The following is a 15,307-nucleotide window of genomic DNA, read 5'->3' on the forward strand; positions in this document are numbered from 1 at the left end:
CATCTTCATTTGTTGCAGGTTGTGGTTGACGTTTCATATGTGGCTGAACACTTCCTGTTTCTATCTGGCTAACGGTTCTGACACTTGAATGATGTCGTCCCGGATACCGAGCAGCATAAAGAGCACACTATTACAGCGCCATCTATCACAAAGCGAAAAAAGTGGTGCAGTTAAAACATTCATATTTCTTTACGTAGTTCTCGGATATGTAATAAAAAATGGGCTTCCTATTTAAAAAAAAAAACGCTGTTGATATTTGTTTGACCTATGACAGCGCCATCTAGTGGGCCAACCATAGCGCCATCTGGTTTCCCCCTTCAAGCTAGATGAGTTTCGTTCTTTGTAGTTTCCTCGTTTTATGCTTATTTCGTGAGATATTTGGCCCAGTCACTATCAGTGGACCACCCTGTATACAACCACTAGTTAGAGCTCTGCATTTATCCTGCGCTGACTTGAACTATTCTGTCTGGAACTCTTCTGTTCGGAGGAGCTCTGCGCTGGTTGACATTTGAGCGTCCATGTATACGGAATTTGGGGCTGTTTGCTTACAGATGGTACATGGCTGCGTCGCTTTTTTCCTCCAGTTTGTAATCAGTTTGTGAATTCTGCGTTCTCCCAGCTCGAGTATTCTCTTAATGGATTGACGAAATCGAATTCCACTGTACGTCTCTAAATGAATTACAAGCCTTACTGTTAATACCATGTCATATACATGCATATAGATTGCCTTCTGATTTCAAATTGTAATTTTCTTAAGAAAAAAGACGCAGTAATCCTGCTCCAAAATGGAGAGAGATGCGTGTAACTTAATCCCCAAACATCTGTCAGGGCTATTTAAGTACAGTGGTACTGTGTAGGGTAATCTCTTCTATCACTAATAAATGTTCCATTAAAATTACAGGCTTCCTGAAAATATACATCCCATACTGATTTTAGAAATGCACTTCTGTATCGCTAGTATTTAGAGAGGATCAAACTCGAACAAGCGAATCCTACTCAATTACTGCTACTGCGTGGACGGTAGAGCACGTGGTATCGCACTCAGGAAGGTTATGATTTAGTTGTAGCTTCCCCTGTCCCATCTTCCCCTGAGCCGTGTTTGTCTTTACTCTTACGAGTAGTGTGGTACCACATAGCCTTGGAAAGTTGGATATTGGGTAGGCAGACTATTAGCTCTGCTGTTGCGGAGGTGGCTTCTATGGTGGGCTCCTACTTCTAAGTTTGCTAACTTGTAAATGATTTTTAATAAAAATATGATGGATTGTTTATTCAGTTCATCATCATATCCCTGGCTTTTGAGCAAGCATTGACATGAACAAACTGTACAAGGAAGGATATATGATGATAAATTACATCCACGGTGAGTATAGAACTTCATTCAAATAAGACATCGATGAGATTTTTCACGTACAGACGGCAGAATTTGGAATCGGTGGCGGTGATGTGCCGTCTGTTCCCAAAGACCAATGCACGCCACTTGATACCCGAAATCTCGCGCAATTATCGTGTAAACTGGGTTTCATTCCATGTTAAACTGCAGTCCCTTCTTCTCTGCGCCCATGTTCGATAAACTACCTGACAAGAATCTCTCAGGCTTTTACAAATTCGAGCTGCAACTTAAAGCTCACCGAGGACGTATACAGGGTGGTCCATTAATCGTGACCGGGCCAAATATCTCACAAAATAAGCGTCAAACGAAAAAACTACAAAGAACGAAACTCGTCTAGCTTGAAGGGGGAAACCAGATGGCGCTATGGTTGGCCCGCTAGATGGCGTTGCCATAGGTCAAACGGATATCAACTGCGTTTTTTAAAATAGGAACCCCCATTTTTATTACGTATTCGTGTAGTACGTAAAGAAATATGAACGTTTTAGTAGGACCACTTTTTTCGCTTTGTGATGATGGTGCTGTAATAGGCACAAACATATGGCTCACAATTTTAGACGAACGGTTAGCAACAGGTAGGTTATTAATTAAAATACAGAACGTAGGTACGTTTGAACATTTTATTTCAGTTGTTCCAATGTGATACATGTACCTTTGTGAGGTTATCATTTCTGAGAAGCATGCTGTTACAGCGTGATTACCTGTAAATATGACATTACTGCAATAAATTCTCAAAATGATGTTCGTCAACCTCAATGCATTTGGCAATACGTGTAACGACATTCCTCTCAACAGCGAGTAGTTCGCCTTCCATAATGTTCGCACATGCATTGACAATGCGCTCACGCATGGTGTCAGGCGTTGTCGGTGGGTCACGATAGCAAATTTCCTTCAACTTTCCCCCAGAAAGAAATCCTGGGACGTCAGATTCGGTGAACGTGCGGGCCATGCTTCGACAACCAATCCACCTGTCATGAAATATGCTATTCAATACCGCTTCAACCGCACGCGAACTATGTGCCCGACATGCACTGAAACATCTTGTAGTAACATCGGTAGACCATTACGTAGGAAATCAGCATACATTGCTCCATTCAGATTGCCATCGATAAAATGGGGGCCAATTATCCTTCCCCCTTAATTCCGTACAATGCATTAACCCACCAAGGTCGCTGATGTTCCACTTGTCGCAGCCACCGTGGATTTTCCGATTCCCAATGGTGCATATTATGCCGGTTTACGTTGCCGCTGTTGGTGAATGACGCTTCGTCGCTAAATAGAAAGCGTGCAAGAAATCTGTCATCGTCCCGTAATTTCTCTTGTGTCTAGTGGCAGAACTGTACACGACGTTCGAAGTAGTCGCCATGCAATTCCTGGTGCATAGAAATATGGTACGGGTGCAATCGATGTTGATGTAGCATTCTCAACACCTACGTTTTTGAGATTCCCGATTCTCGCGCAATTTATCTGCTACTGATGAGCGGATTATCCGCGACAGCAGCTAAAACACCTACTTGGGCATCATCATTTGTTGCAGGTTGTGGTTGACGCTTCACATGTGGCTGAACACTTCCTGTTTCCTTAAATAACGTAACTATCCGGCGAACGGGCCGGACACTTGGATGATGTCGTCCAAGATACCGAGCAGCATACATAGCACACGCACTTTGGGCATTTTGATCACAATAGCCATACATCAACATGATATCGACACTTTCCGCGATTGGTAAACGGTCCATTTTAACACGGGTAATGTATCACGAAACAAATACCGTCCGCACTGGCGGATTGTTACGTGATAGCACGTACTTATAGGTTTGTGAGTATTACAGCTTCATCTATGACAAAGCGAAAAAAGTGGTCCAACTAAAACGTTCATATTTCTTTACGTATTAGGCGAATATGTAATAAAAATGGGGGTTCCTTTCTTAGAAAACGCAGTTGATGTCCTTTTAATATAGCGCCATCTGGTTCCCCTCTCAAACTAGACGAGTTTCGTTCTTTGTAGTGTTGTTTAATTATGCTTATTTCGTGAGATACACTCCTGGAAATGGAAAAAAGAACACATTGACACCGGTGTGTCAGACCCACCATACTTGCTCCGGACACTGCGAGAGGGCTGTACAAGCAATGAACACACGCACGGCACAGCGGACACACCAGGAACCGCGGTGTTGGCCGTCGAATGGTGCTATATACACTGTACTAGTGCCGACATTGTGCATGCTCTGTTGCCTGTGTCTATGTGCCTGTGGTTCTGTCAGTGTGATCATGTGATGTATCTGACCCCAGGAATGTGTCAATAAAGTTTCCCCTTCCTGGGACAATGAATTCACGGTGTTCTTATTTCAATTTCCAGGAGTGTATTTGGCCCGGTCACTATCAATGGACCACCTTGTAGACTGCGTTGGGGAGATGTACTGCAGTAAGTCCTTATGCAACAAGGGCCACACAGCAACAGTCCACCGCGCTACGGAGGAATGGAACGTTCTACCACAAGAATGCCTTACAAATCTAGTGGCCAAAATGAGAGTACGTTACAGTTCATGCATTGCCATTCGTGGTAACTACACTACTGGCCATTAAAATTGCTACACCACGAATATGACGTGCTACAGACGCGAAATTGAACTGATACGCCGGCCGAAGTGGCCGTGCGGTTCTGAGCGCTGCAGTCTGGAACCGCGAGACCACTACGGTTGCAGGTTTAACTACTTCTAAGTTCTAGGGGACTAATGACCTCAGAAGTTGAGTCCCATAGTGCTCAGAGCCATTTGAACCATTTTGAACCGATACGAAGACGAAGCTGTCATGTGCAAATGATTAGCTTTTCAGAGCATTCACACAAGGTTGGCACCGGTGACGACACCTACAACTTGCTGACATGAAGAAAGTTTCCATCCGATTTCTCATACACAAACAGCAGCTGACTGGCGTTCCCTTACAGGAGGAGAAATGCGTACCATCAAGCTTCCGACTTTGCTAAAGGTCGGATTGTAGCCAATCGCGATTGCGGTTTATCATATCACGACATTGCTGCTCTCGTTCGTCGAGATCCAATGACTGTTAGCAGAATATGGAATCGGTGGGTTCAAGTGGGTAATACGGAACGCCGTGCTGGATCCCAATGGCCTCATATCACTAGCAGTCGAGATGAGAGGCATCTTATCCACATTGCTGTAACCGATCGTGCAGCCACGTCTCGATCCCTGAGTCAACAGATGGGGACGTTTGCAAGACAACAACCATCTGCACGAACAGTTCGACGACGTTTGCAGCAGCATGGACTATCAGCTCGGAGACCATGGCTGCGGTTACCCTTGACGCTGCATCACAGACAGGGGCGCCTGCGATGGTGCACTCAACGACAAACCTGGGAGCACGAATCGAAAAAACGTCATTTTTTCGGATGAATCCAGGTTTGGTTTACTGCATCATGATGGCCGCATTCGTGTTTGATGACATCGCGGTGAACGCACATTGCAAGCATGTATTCGTCATCGCCATACTGCCATTGGTTACACGTCACGGTTACCTCTTTTCGCATTGACGGCACATTGAACAGTGGACGTTACATTTCACATGTGTTACGACCCGTGGCTCTACCCTTCGTTCGATCCCCGCGAAACCCTACATTTCAGGAGGATAATGCACGACTGCATTTTGCAGGTCCTGTACGAACCTTTCTGGGTACAAAAAATGTTCGACTGCTGCCCTGGCCAGCACATCTCCAGATCTCTCACCAATTGAAAACGTCTGGTCAATGGCGGACGAGGAACTGGCTCGTCACAATACGCCAGTCACTACTCTTGATAAACTGTGGTATCGTGTTGAAGCTGCATAGGCATCTGTACCTGTACACACCAGCCAAGTTCTGTTTGACGCAACACCCAGGCGTATCAAGGCAGTTATTACGGCCAGAGGTGGTTTTTCTGGGTACTGATTTCTCAGGATCTACGCATCCAAACTGCGTGAAAATGTAATCACATGTCAGTTCTTGTATAGTATATGTGTCCAATGAATACCCGTTCATCATCTGCATTTATTCTTGGTGTAGCAATTTTAATGGCCAGTAGTGTATTTTGTAGTGACACATGATGACAAAGTTGCTTTCGCCTTGCCGCACGGGGTAGCCGCACGGTCTCGGTCGCCTTGCCACGGTTCGCGCGGGTGGCCGTGTCGGAGGTTCGAGTCCTCCCTCCGGCATGGGAGTGTGTGTTAGCCTTAGCGTAAGTCAGTTTAAGTTAGATTAAGTAGTGTGTAAGCCTAGGGACCGATGTCATCAGCAGTTTGGTCCCATAATAACTTCCAAATTTCGTTTCATCCTTAATTTTTGCGCTCCAGTGTATAGCTAACCGACGGACACTCACGAACAGAATATACGTGAATCATCGCACGCTGTACTGCAACGATCAGCGATCGATGACTGGCGCCGGATTTCTGCTCCTTACACATACCGAGCGCAGGAGGGAAGAAAATTGGCCGTGCTCTTTCTAACGAACCATCCTGGCATTCGCTTTAAGCGACTTAGGATAGCCGGCCCGTCTGGCCGAGCGGTTCTAGGCGCTTCAGTCTGGAACCGAGCGACCGCTACGGTTGCAGGTTCGAATCCTGTCTAGGGTATGGATGTGTGTGATGTCCTTCCGTTAGTTAGGTTTAAGTAGTTGTAAGCATTCAGAACATCTCCAGGAGGGGCACTACTAACACACATGGGGGTGTGTCACCTGGACATCAGAATCCGGGAACAGGCGGCCTGGTATTGGGTGAAAAGGGGAGATGTAGAAAAAACTGAGAGCATTTTGGGAGTGCGGGTAGGGTATGGATGTGTGTGATGTCCTTCCGTTAGTTAGGTTTAAGTAGTTGTAAGCATTCAGAACATCTCCAGGAGGGGCACTACTAACACACATGGGGGTGTGTCACCTGGACATCAGAATCCGGGAACAGGCGGCCTGGTATTGGGTGAAAAGGGGAGATGTAGAAAAAACTGAGAGCATTTTGGGAGTGCGGGTAGGGTATGGATGTGTGTGATGTCCTTCCGTTAGTTAGGTTTAAGTAGTTGTAAGCATTCAGAACATCTCCAGGAGGGGCACTACTAACACACATGGGGGTGTGTCACCTGGACATCAGAATCCGGGAACAGGCGGCCTGGTATTGGGTGAAAAGGGGAGATGTAGAAAAAACTGAGAGCATTTTGGGAGTGCGGGTAGGGGTCAAGTTCGCAATTAAAAGAAAGAGGAGAAGAGCTATGGCAAGAACTCTGTGACAGAGAGGAAACAGGCAGAAGGACTTACCAACTGCTCCCGAACATCAAAGAACGCCTCCAACTTTCGCATTTCCAACCGAGCAAGGGCCTGTTGCACTTCATCACACGTCATGGACCGTACCCGGCGTATCTTTGCCGGTTCGGGAAAAGGGCTACCCCTCGTCTGACTGCGGAGCCGAACAGGGTACTCCGGATCACGTGATCTACGAGTGCCCTATCTTCGATGATCTAGCCAGCGACTTAAGAAACCAGCTACCAAACAACGACACCTATCTGCCAGTCAGAAACACGACCACATTCGACATAATAAACCCCCTTGCCAGCGAGGTATCAGCAAAGGTCCTGCGAGAATATCGAAGGGAAAATACATGAACCGCTAAATATGACATGACTCAATGTGACCCATCCTATTCCGCCAGGGCGTGGACTGGCCAATCGCCGTGACGGTAGTAATCCGGCACGCTCTGGAATAGGGGGAGGAAGCGCTAACACCCGAGTTCGACAACTGCACACAGATAGTGACCTAGTAGTTAGTTAATTTTTCAGTAGATAGTAGAAAGAACATCCCAAACACAATCTGCAACGATTTTCCAAGGGCCAGCCCGGTGCCAGGGTCATGCCCACTGGGATTAACTCGGTGGGCACGGCCACATAGTAGGTCTATACAATAGCTGGCACGCCTGTAACGCTGCAGCAAGTAGCCTTTAGTATAGTTAGTTAAGAGTAGACAGTAGATCTTACCCATTAAGAAACTAACTCATTATTTCGTGTAGCATGTAAGTATCCTAAAACTAGAATTAAAAAGTAAAAATGCTGCTAACATCATTAAAATGTATTGTACATATTAAGACCCACTAATGTATAAGGTGGTGGGTTATGACGTATGATATCTACATCTACATCTACATCCATACTCCGCAAGCCACCTGACGGTGTGTGGAGGAGGGTACCCTGAGTACCTCTATGTGTTCTCCATTCTATTCCAGTCTCGTATTGTTCGTGGAAAGGATTGTCGGTATGCTTCTGTGTGGGCTCTAATCTCTCTGATTTTATCCTCATGGTCTCTTCGCGACATATACGTAGGAGGGAGCAATATACTGCTTGACTCTTCGGTGAAGGTATGTTCTCGAAACTTTAACAAAAGTCCGTACCGAGCTACTGAGCGTCTCTCCTGCAGAGTCTTCCACTGGAGTTTGTCTGTCATCTCCGTAACGCTTTCGCGATTACTAAATGATCCTGTAACGAAGCAGGCTGCTCTCCATTGGATCCTCTCTATTTCTTCTATCAACCCTATCTGGTACGGATCCCACACTGCTGAGCAGTATTCAAGCAGTGGGCGAACAAGCGTACTGTAACCTACTTCCTTTGTTTTCGGATAGCATTTCCTTAGGATTCTTCTAATGAATCTCAGTCTGGCATCTGCTTTACCGACGATCAACTTTATATGATCATTCCATTTTAAATCACTCCTAAAGCGTACTCCCAGATAATTTATGGAATTAACTGCTTCTAGTTACTGACCTGCTATATTGTAGCTAAATGGTAAAGGATCTGTCTTCCTATGTATTCGCAGCACATTACACTTGTCTACATTGAGATTGAATTGCCATTCCCTGCACCATGCGTCAATTCGCTACAGATCCTCCTGCATTTCAGTACAATTTTCCATTGTCACAACCTCTCGATATACAACAGCAACATCCGCAAAAAGCCTCAGTGAAATTCCGATGTCATCCACAAGGTCATTTACGTATATTGTGAATAGCAACGGTCATATGACACTCCCCTGCTGCACACCTGAAATCAATCTTACTTCGGAAGACTTCTCTCCACTGAGAATGACATGCTACGTTCTGTTATCTAGGAGCTCTTCAATCCAATCACACAATTGGTCTGATAGTCCATATGCTCTTACTTTGTTCATTAAACGATTGTGGGGAACTGTATCGAACGCCTTGCGGAAGTCAAGAAACACGGCATCTACCTTTGAACCCGTGGCCATAGCCCTCTGAGTCTCGTGGACGAATACCGCGAGCTGGCTTTCACACGACCGTGCTTTTCGAAACCCATGCTGATTCCTACAGAGTAGATTTCTAGTCTCCAGAAAGACATTACACTCGAACATAATACGTGTATCAAAATTCTACAACTGATCGACGTTAGAGATATAGGTCTATGCTTCTGCACATCTGTTCGACGTCCCTTCTTGAAAACGGGAATGACCTGTGCCCTTTTCCAATCCTTTGGAACGCGACGCTCTTCTAGAGGCCTGCGGTACACCGCTGCAAGAAGGGGGACAAGCTCCTTCGCGTACTCTGTGTAAAATCGAACTGGTATCCCATCAGGTCCAGCGGCCTTTCCTCTTTTCAGCGATTTTAATTGTTTCTCTATTCCTCTGTCGTCTATTTCGATATCTACCATTTTGTTATCCGTGCGACAATCTAGAGAAGGAACTACAGTGCAGTCTTCCTCTGTGAAACAGCTTTAGAAAAAGACATTTAGTATTTCGGCCTTTAGTCTGTCATCTTCTGTTTCGGTACCATTTTGGTCACAGAGTGTCTGGACATTTTGTTTTAATCCACCTACGTCTTTGACATAAAACCAAAATTTCTTGGATTAAATAAAAAATTATTTTTTAAAGTTCTAGGGGACTGATGACCTCAGATGTTAAGTGCCATAGTGCTCAGAGCTATTTGAACCATTTTGACTTAGGGTAATACGGAAGACGTAAATGTGGAGCACTGGACTCGACTGCAGAAGATTACAAACTGCGAGCTGCAAGTGGCGCGGCGCGGAGAGAGCGGCTGGCTACAAAAGCTGGCGTGGCCGCGCTCCGCGCTCAGTCGCTGGCTACGCGTCGCTCAAGTCGCACACAGCAGCGCTACCGCGTGTCCATCGGAAGGCCGCCTATCTACTCCCTCCATGTGAGCTCCTTGAAAAATATTTTCTTTTGCAATCTGTGTTATGCCGCTGCGTTTCTAACCGCTTCCGTGTTAATATTCCCCTTAACCCTGTCCATTAATATCTCACAAAACGGCATGGCTGTGACGCTTATATTTTTTTTTGTCTTATTTATTGCCATTGTTTATTAGTTGTAACCCATTTGTATCTACGTTTGGAAAAACGAGAAAATAATTCTTTTAGTTTTTTTTATGTGTGTGGAAGTACTCCTGAAAATACAAGTGATAAGTATCGTATAACATTTGTCATCGAAACTTTGCATCTTAGACATGTGAAGACAGAAATCCCACAAATATGCGCGAGGAGTTTCATTAAGGGGGTAGGTCGTGAAACGGACCGACTTGGCGCAGGAGAGGCACCACAGGACATTTTAATTTCCACTGTCTATACTTTTACAAAAAAATTTCATAAGACTTTGTCAGCATCACCAGGAAGGATTCAGAATTCACACTCATAGCAGTGGAAGTTCGAAAACATAACGAAATAATTTTTTTACATGTGAAATTTCATCATTTTTTTCACTTACTAGTGCAGTATTTGTTGCTATAGGTACAATTTTCTTCATAAGTAAGACAGATTCTTCGATGAATTGTGCACAGATACAAACCATTCTTAAAGGTGTATAAACTCTAGAATTTCCGAAATCTATTAAAAACTGTGGTAAAAATTGAGGTAATTAACTATAAAATTTGTGTTTTTCCTAAACATGAAGTTTAAAATATAACAGTTCATTCGTTTTTTCACAAATTAAATAAATTCTGGAGCTTCATACACCTGTGAGTATGCTATGAATGATGCGCAAAATTCATCGATGAATCTCTCTAACTTATGAAGAAAAGTGTACCTATAGCAACAAATGCATCCATTAGTAAGTGAAAAAATCATGAAATTTCACTCGTAAAAAATTTTTTTTGTTATGTTTTCGAACTTCCACTGCAATGAGTGTGAATCCTTTCTGGTGATGCTGACAAAGTTTTATAAATTTATTTTCAAAAGTATAGGCACTGGAAATTAAAATGTTCTGTGATGCATCTCCTGGTCCAAGTCAGCCCGTTTGACGTCCTACCCCCCTTAAAGTACTACGACTAATGAAAATTTCGTTAAAACGACAAGTTTATTTAACCGTCCCTGGTCTTTTAGCTCAACATCGGACAGCATACATTTCTCGTGGAATTTATAAGCGGCATAAACGCAACAAAAGCCAGGTAAATTTAAGACTCCACAGTGGTGCCTCGGTATCGGTCATTCGATGGAACATAATGACACACAAATTCGTGCACGCACTTCCAGCTATTGGGGTAGCGTGATCGAAGAAGCTGCTGAGATTAAATTAGCAAGTGACCTTCTAAGTAGAGGTGGAAATTGTTGCTTAAAATCCGCTTCAACCAAGAGAGGGTCGGAGTTAACACCGCTTACGCATCTGTTATCGACTAATTTTTGCGCTATCGATAACGTTTGACATTGTGGTGGCGTTGGTGGTTTACAACGTGTGTTGTGTTTCTACTTGCGTCGCGTTTTGGCTTTCTGGTTGGCGCAGCCTCGGCTACCGTGCGCATCGGTCTCTCGTTTCATTTGTGCTTTGAAAATGACGGGGTCTTCTTTCAGAATACCGGCGGTTATCGAAGTCGTTACCCCGATATATTTCCGTAACTGAATTTAACATGCGATATACTGGGACAAGTATACGTTTCACAATTTACAAATGATTTCTCCTCTGTTATTAAGAAACAAACGTAGTACAGGCAAAAACATTCGTTAAATGTCGACTTCCTTGATGTGGAGTCAGTTACGCCGCATCGTAAAGAATAGCGGTAAGTCACAGGCTCCAGTCCATCTTCCTGAGTGGCTATTAGTTTGAATACCACCGTAATAGATGCAACCACAAAAGTTCCAGAAAAAATGATGAAAATGTTTATATTGTGTGTGTGTGTGTGTGTGTGTGTGTGTGTGTGTGTGTGTGTGTGTGTGTGTGTGTGTTTAAAGACAAGTCGTTGTTTAAAGCTGTTACCTAGAATCTCAAAAAGTACTTGACCGAGTTACTTCAAACTTTTACACAATACTCTAATGAATATAGGCAACGGCCTTGCCGCAGTGGATACGCGGGTTCCCGTTAGGTCACCGAAGTTAAGTGCTGTCGGGTGTGGCAGGCACTTGGATGGGTGACCATCTGGGCAGCCATGCGCTGTTGCCATTTTTTGGGGTGCACTCAGCCTCGTGATGCCAATTGAGGTGCTACTCGACCGAATAGCAGCGGCTGCAGTCACAGAAAACCATCATAACGACCGGGAGAGCGGTGTGCTGATCACACGCCCATCGTGTCCGCATCCTCAACTGAGGATGACACGGCGGTCGGATGGTCCGGATGGGCCACTTGTGGCCTGTTGACGGAGTGCTAATGAACATATCGACGGACAAAAGCTATGCATACTTTTAATATGTGTCATATAAAAATAGGCAATATATCTAACATACACTCTATGAAAAATAGGATGACGCACCGCGAGGAAATTATTCGAATGGAACGGAAATTCGTAGATGTACATGTACAGACAAACAAATGATTATGCTTTCAGAAAAATTGGATGAAATTTATTGAAGAGTAAGAGCTTCGCGAACTGAGTAAGTCAATAACACGTTGGTACATCTCTGCCCCTGTGTAAGCAGTTATTCGTCTTGGCATTGATTGTTAGAGTTGTTGTACATCCTCCTGCGGACTATAATGCCAAATTATGTCCAATTGTCGCGAAAAATCGCCTACATCAGAAGCTGGTTGCGAGTCCCTGCCCATAATGTTCCACACATTCTCAACGGGGGAGAGATTGGGCGACCTTATTGGCCAATGTTAAAAAATATATCGGCTCAACCACTTGTTTATAGTGTAAAACACTAAAACTGACGCGTTTCGGAAGTCAAGCTTACATCATCAGAATAATAAAAAGTAAAAGATTCTGTTAAAACACGCTAAAATGGAACGTGCACAAGGCACGATAAAATTAATAATAAAATTAAAACATCGTGGCTACTTCCCCTGTTGCTGTCGTGTCTTCCAAGGTGCATCTCCACGTAGCTGTCAAAATTGCACCTTGGAAGACACGGCTGCAACAAGGGAAGTAGCCACGATGTTTTAATTTTATTATCAATTTTATCGTGCCTTGTGCATGTTCCATTTTAGCGAGTTTTAACAGAATCTTTTACTTTTTATTATTCTGATGATGTAAGCTTGACTTCCGAAACGCGTCAATCTTAGTGTTTAACACTATAAACAAGTGGTTGAGCCGATATATTTTTTAACATTGACATTCACAACCACGACCTCTTATCCAGTATGGATAAAATCAAACTTATTGGCCAAGGTATGATTTCACAATTATGTAGGCAAGCAGCAGAAAATCTTGCTGTGTGCGGGCGGGCATTATCCTTCTAAAATGCAAGCCAAAGATGACTTGCCGCGAACAGCAACAAAACGGGGCGTTGTACATCATCGACGTACCGCTATGCTGTAAGGGTGGCGCCGATGACAAGCAAAGAGGTCGTTCTATGAAATGAAACCGCACCCCAGTGCCTCACTCCTAGCTGTCAAGCCGTATGAGACTGGTATCCCACCACTGTCTGGGGCGTTTTCAGACACGGCTTCGGCCTGGAATCTCATTGAATGGAAAAGAATCGTCTTCAGTGGGTAGTCCCGCTTCGAGCTGAGGCTCGATGACCAGCGAAGGCGTGTCTAGAGACACATCGGACAGGGTGGGATACCAGCCTAAATGTCGCCTGTCATACAGCTCGAGAACCAGGGGTGACGGTGTTCGTCCCATTTCATTTCATAGCAGGCTCCCTTTGGCTGTTACCCGCGGCACCATTATATCACAGTGGTACCTGAAACATATTCTACACCCTGTTTCGTTGCCATTACTGGTAAGACATCCTGGGCTTACATTTCAGTAACATTAATGCCCTCCCTCACAAGGCGAGACTTCCTACTTCTCGTCTTCATGATTGCCAAACAGTATCTTGGCCGGCAGGGTCGCTGGATTACTCCCCAGTTGAGAAAGTTTGCAGCATTATGGGCAGGGCCCTCCAACCAAGTCGGGATTTTGGCGATTTTACGAGACAATTGGACAGAATTTGACATTATAGCCCACAGGAGGTCATCCAACATCTCTATCAGTCAGTACCAAACCGAATAACTGCTTGCATGGGAGGCATAGATGGCGTCCGCCCCAATAGTTAAGTGCTGCCGGCACGGTAGCTCAGCGTGTTCGGTCAGAGGGTTAGCTGCCCTCTGTAATAAAAAAAAGAAGAAAAAAAACGGAGTAAAACGATCAACAGTGAACTTGAACGGGTGTCACGAGACGTCCGCCTAGAATAAAAAAAAAAAAAAAGAGTGCGCAGCGCGTAGGAATGCCGCGCAAATGGGCCCGGGTTCGATTCCCGGCTGGGTCGGGGATTTTTCTCCACGCAGGGACTGGGTGTTGTGTTATCCTCGTCCTCGTCACCATGTTGTGTTGTTTTCCTCATCATCTCATCCACTGGGCTGGCGACATGGTTTGTACATGTACATCACATTTATCGATTTCCGTTCTATAAGAATAACACTTTCGCGGTGCGTCTTTTTTTATTTTTTTATCGGACCATTGCTTTTCACAATATATATAAATGACCTAGTAGATAGTGTCGGAAGTTCCATGCGGCTTTTCGCGGATGGTGCTGTAGTATACAGAGAAGTTGCAGCATTAGAAAATTGCAGTCAATGCAAGAAGATCTGCAGCGGACAGGCACTCGGTGCAGGGAGTAGCAACTGACCCTTAATATAGACAAATGTAATGTATTGCGAATACATAGAAAGAAGGATCCTTTATTGTATGATTATATGATAGCGGAACAAACACTGGTAGCAGATACTTCTGTAAAATACCTCTGAGTATGCGTACGGAACGATCTGAAGTGAAATTATCATATAAAATTAATTGTTGGTAAGGCGGGTGCCAGGTTGAGATTCATTGGGAGAGTCCTTAGAAAATGTAGTCCATCAACAAAGGAGATGGCTTACAAAACAGTCGTTCGTCCTATACTTGAGTATTCCTGATCAGTGTGGGATCCGTACCAAATCGGGTTGACGGAGGAGATAGAGAAGATCCAAAGAAGAGCTGCGCGTTTCGTCACAGAGTTATTTGGTAACCGTGATAGCGTTACGGAGATGTTTAGCAAACTCAAGTGACAGACTCTGCAAGAGAGGCGCTCTGCATCGCGGTGTAGCTTGCTCGCCAGGTTTCGAGAGGGTGCGTTTCTGGATGAGGTATCGAATATATTGCTTCCCCCTACTTATACCTCCCGAGGAGATCACGAATGTAAAATTAGAGAGATTCGCAAACTCACATGGCAGACTCTGCAAGAGAGGCGCTCTGCATTGCGGTGTATCTTGCTGTCCAGGGTTTCGAGAGGGTACGTTTCTGGATGAGGTATCGAATATATTGCTTCCCCCTACTTATACCTCCCGAGGAGATCACGAATGTAAAATTAGAGAGATTCGAGCGCGCAGAGAGTGTTTCCGGCAGTCGTTCTTCCCGCTAACCATACGCGACTGGAACAGGAAAGGGAGGTAATAACAGTGGCACGTAAAGTGCCCTCCGCCACACACCGTTGGGTGGCTTGCGGAGTATAAATGTAGATGTAGATGTATAAAGTGATAAAGTGGCAACGTT

At 44.7% G+C, this 15,307-nt stretch overlaps 1 protein-coding gene and 1 pseudogene across 1 annotated transcript in view; both read left to right on the plus strand.

Annotated features, from left to right (window-relative positions):
* Positions 1–9,493: 9,493 nt before the first annotated feature.
* Positions 9,494–15,307, plus strand: part of LOC126298552 (organic cation transporter protein) — a 416,359-nt gene continuing 410,545 nt past the window's right edge. Inside the window, exon 1 of the mRNA XM_049989909.1 lies at positions 9,494–9,574. The gene's annotated coding sequence lies outside the window, so the exon portion shown is untranslated. The remainder of the gene's footprint in view (positions 9,575–15,307) is intronic.
* On the plus strand, positions 11,685–11,802 carry LOC126300022 (5S ribosomal RNA; annotated as a pseudogene).

This window comes from Schistocerca gregaria, chromosome X (assembly GCF_023897955.1).
Source record: "Schistocerca gregaria isolate iqSchGreg1 chromosome X, iqSchGreg1.2, whole genome shotgun sequence".
NCBI classification, from domain to species: Eukaryota; Metazoa; Arthropoda; class Insecta; order Orthoptera; family Acrididae; genus Schistocerca; species Schistocerca gregaria.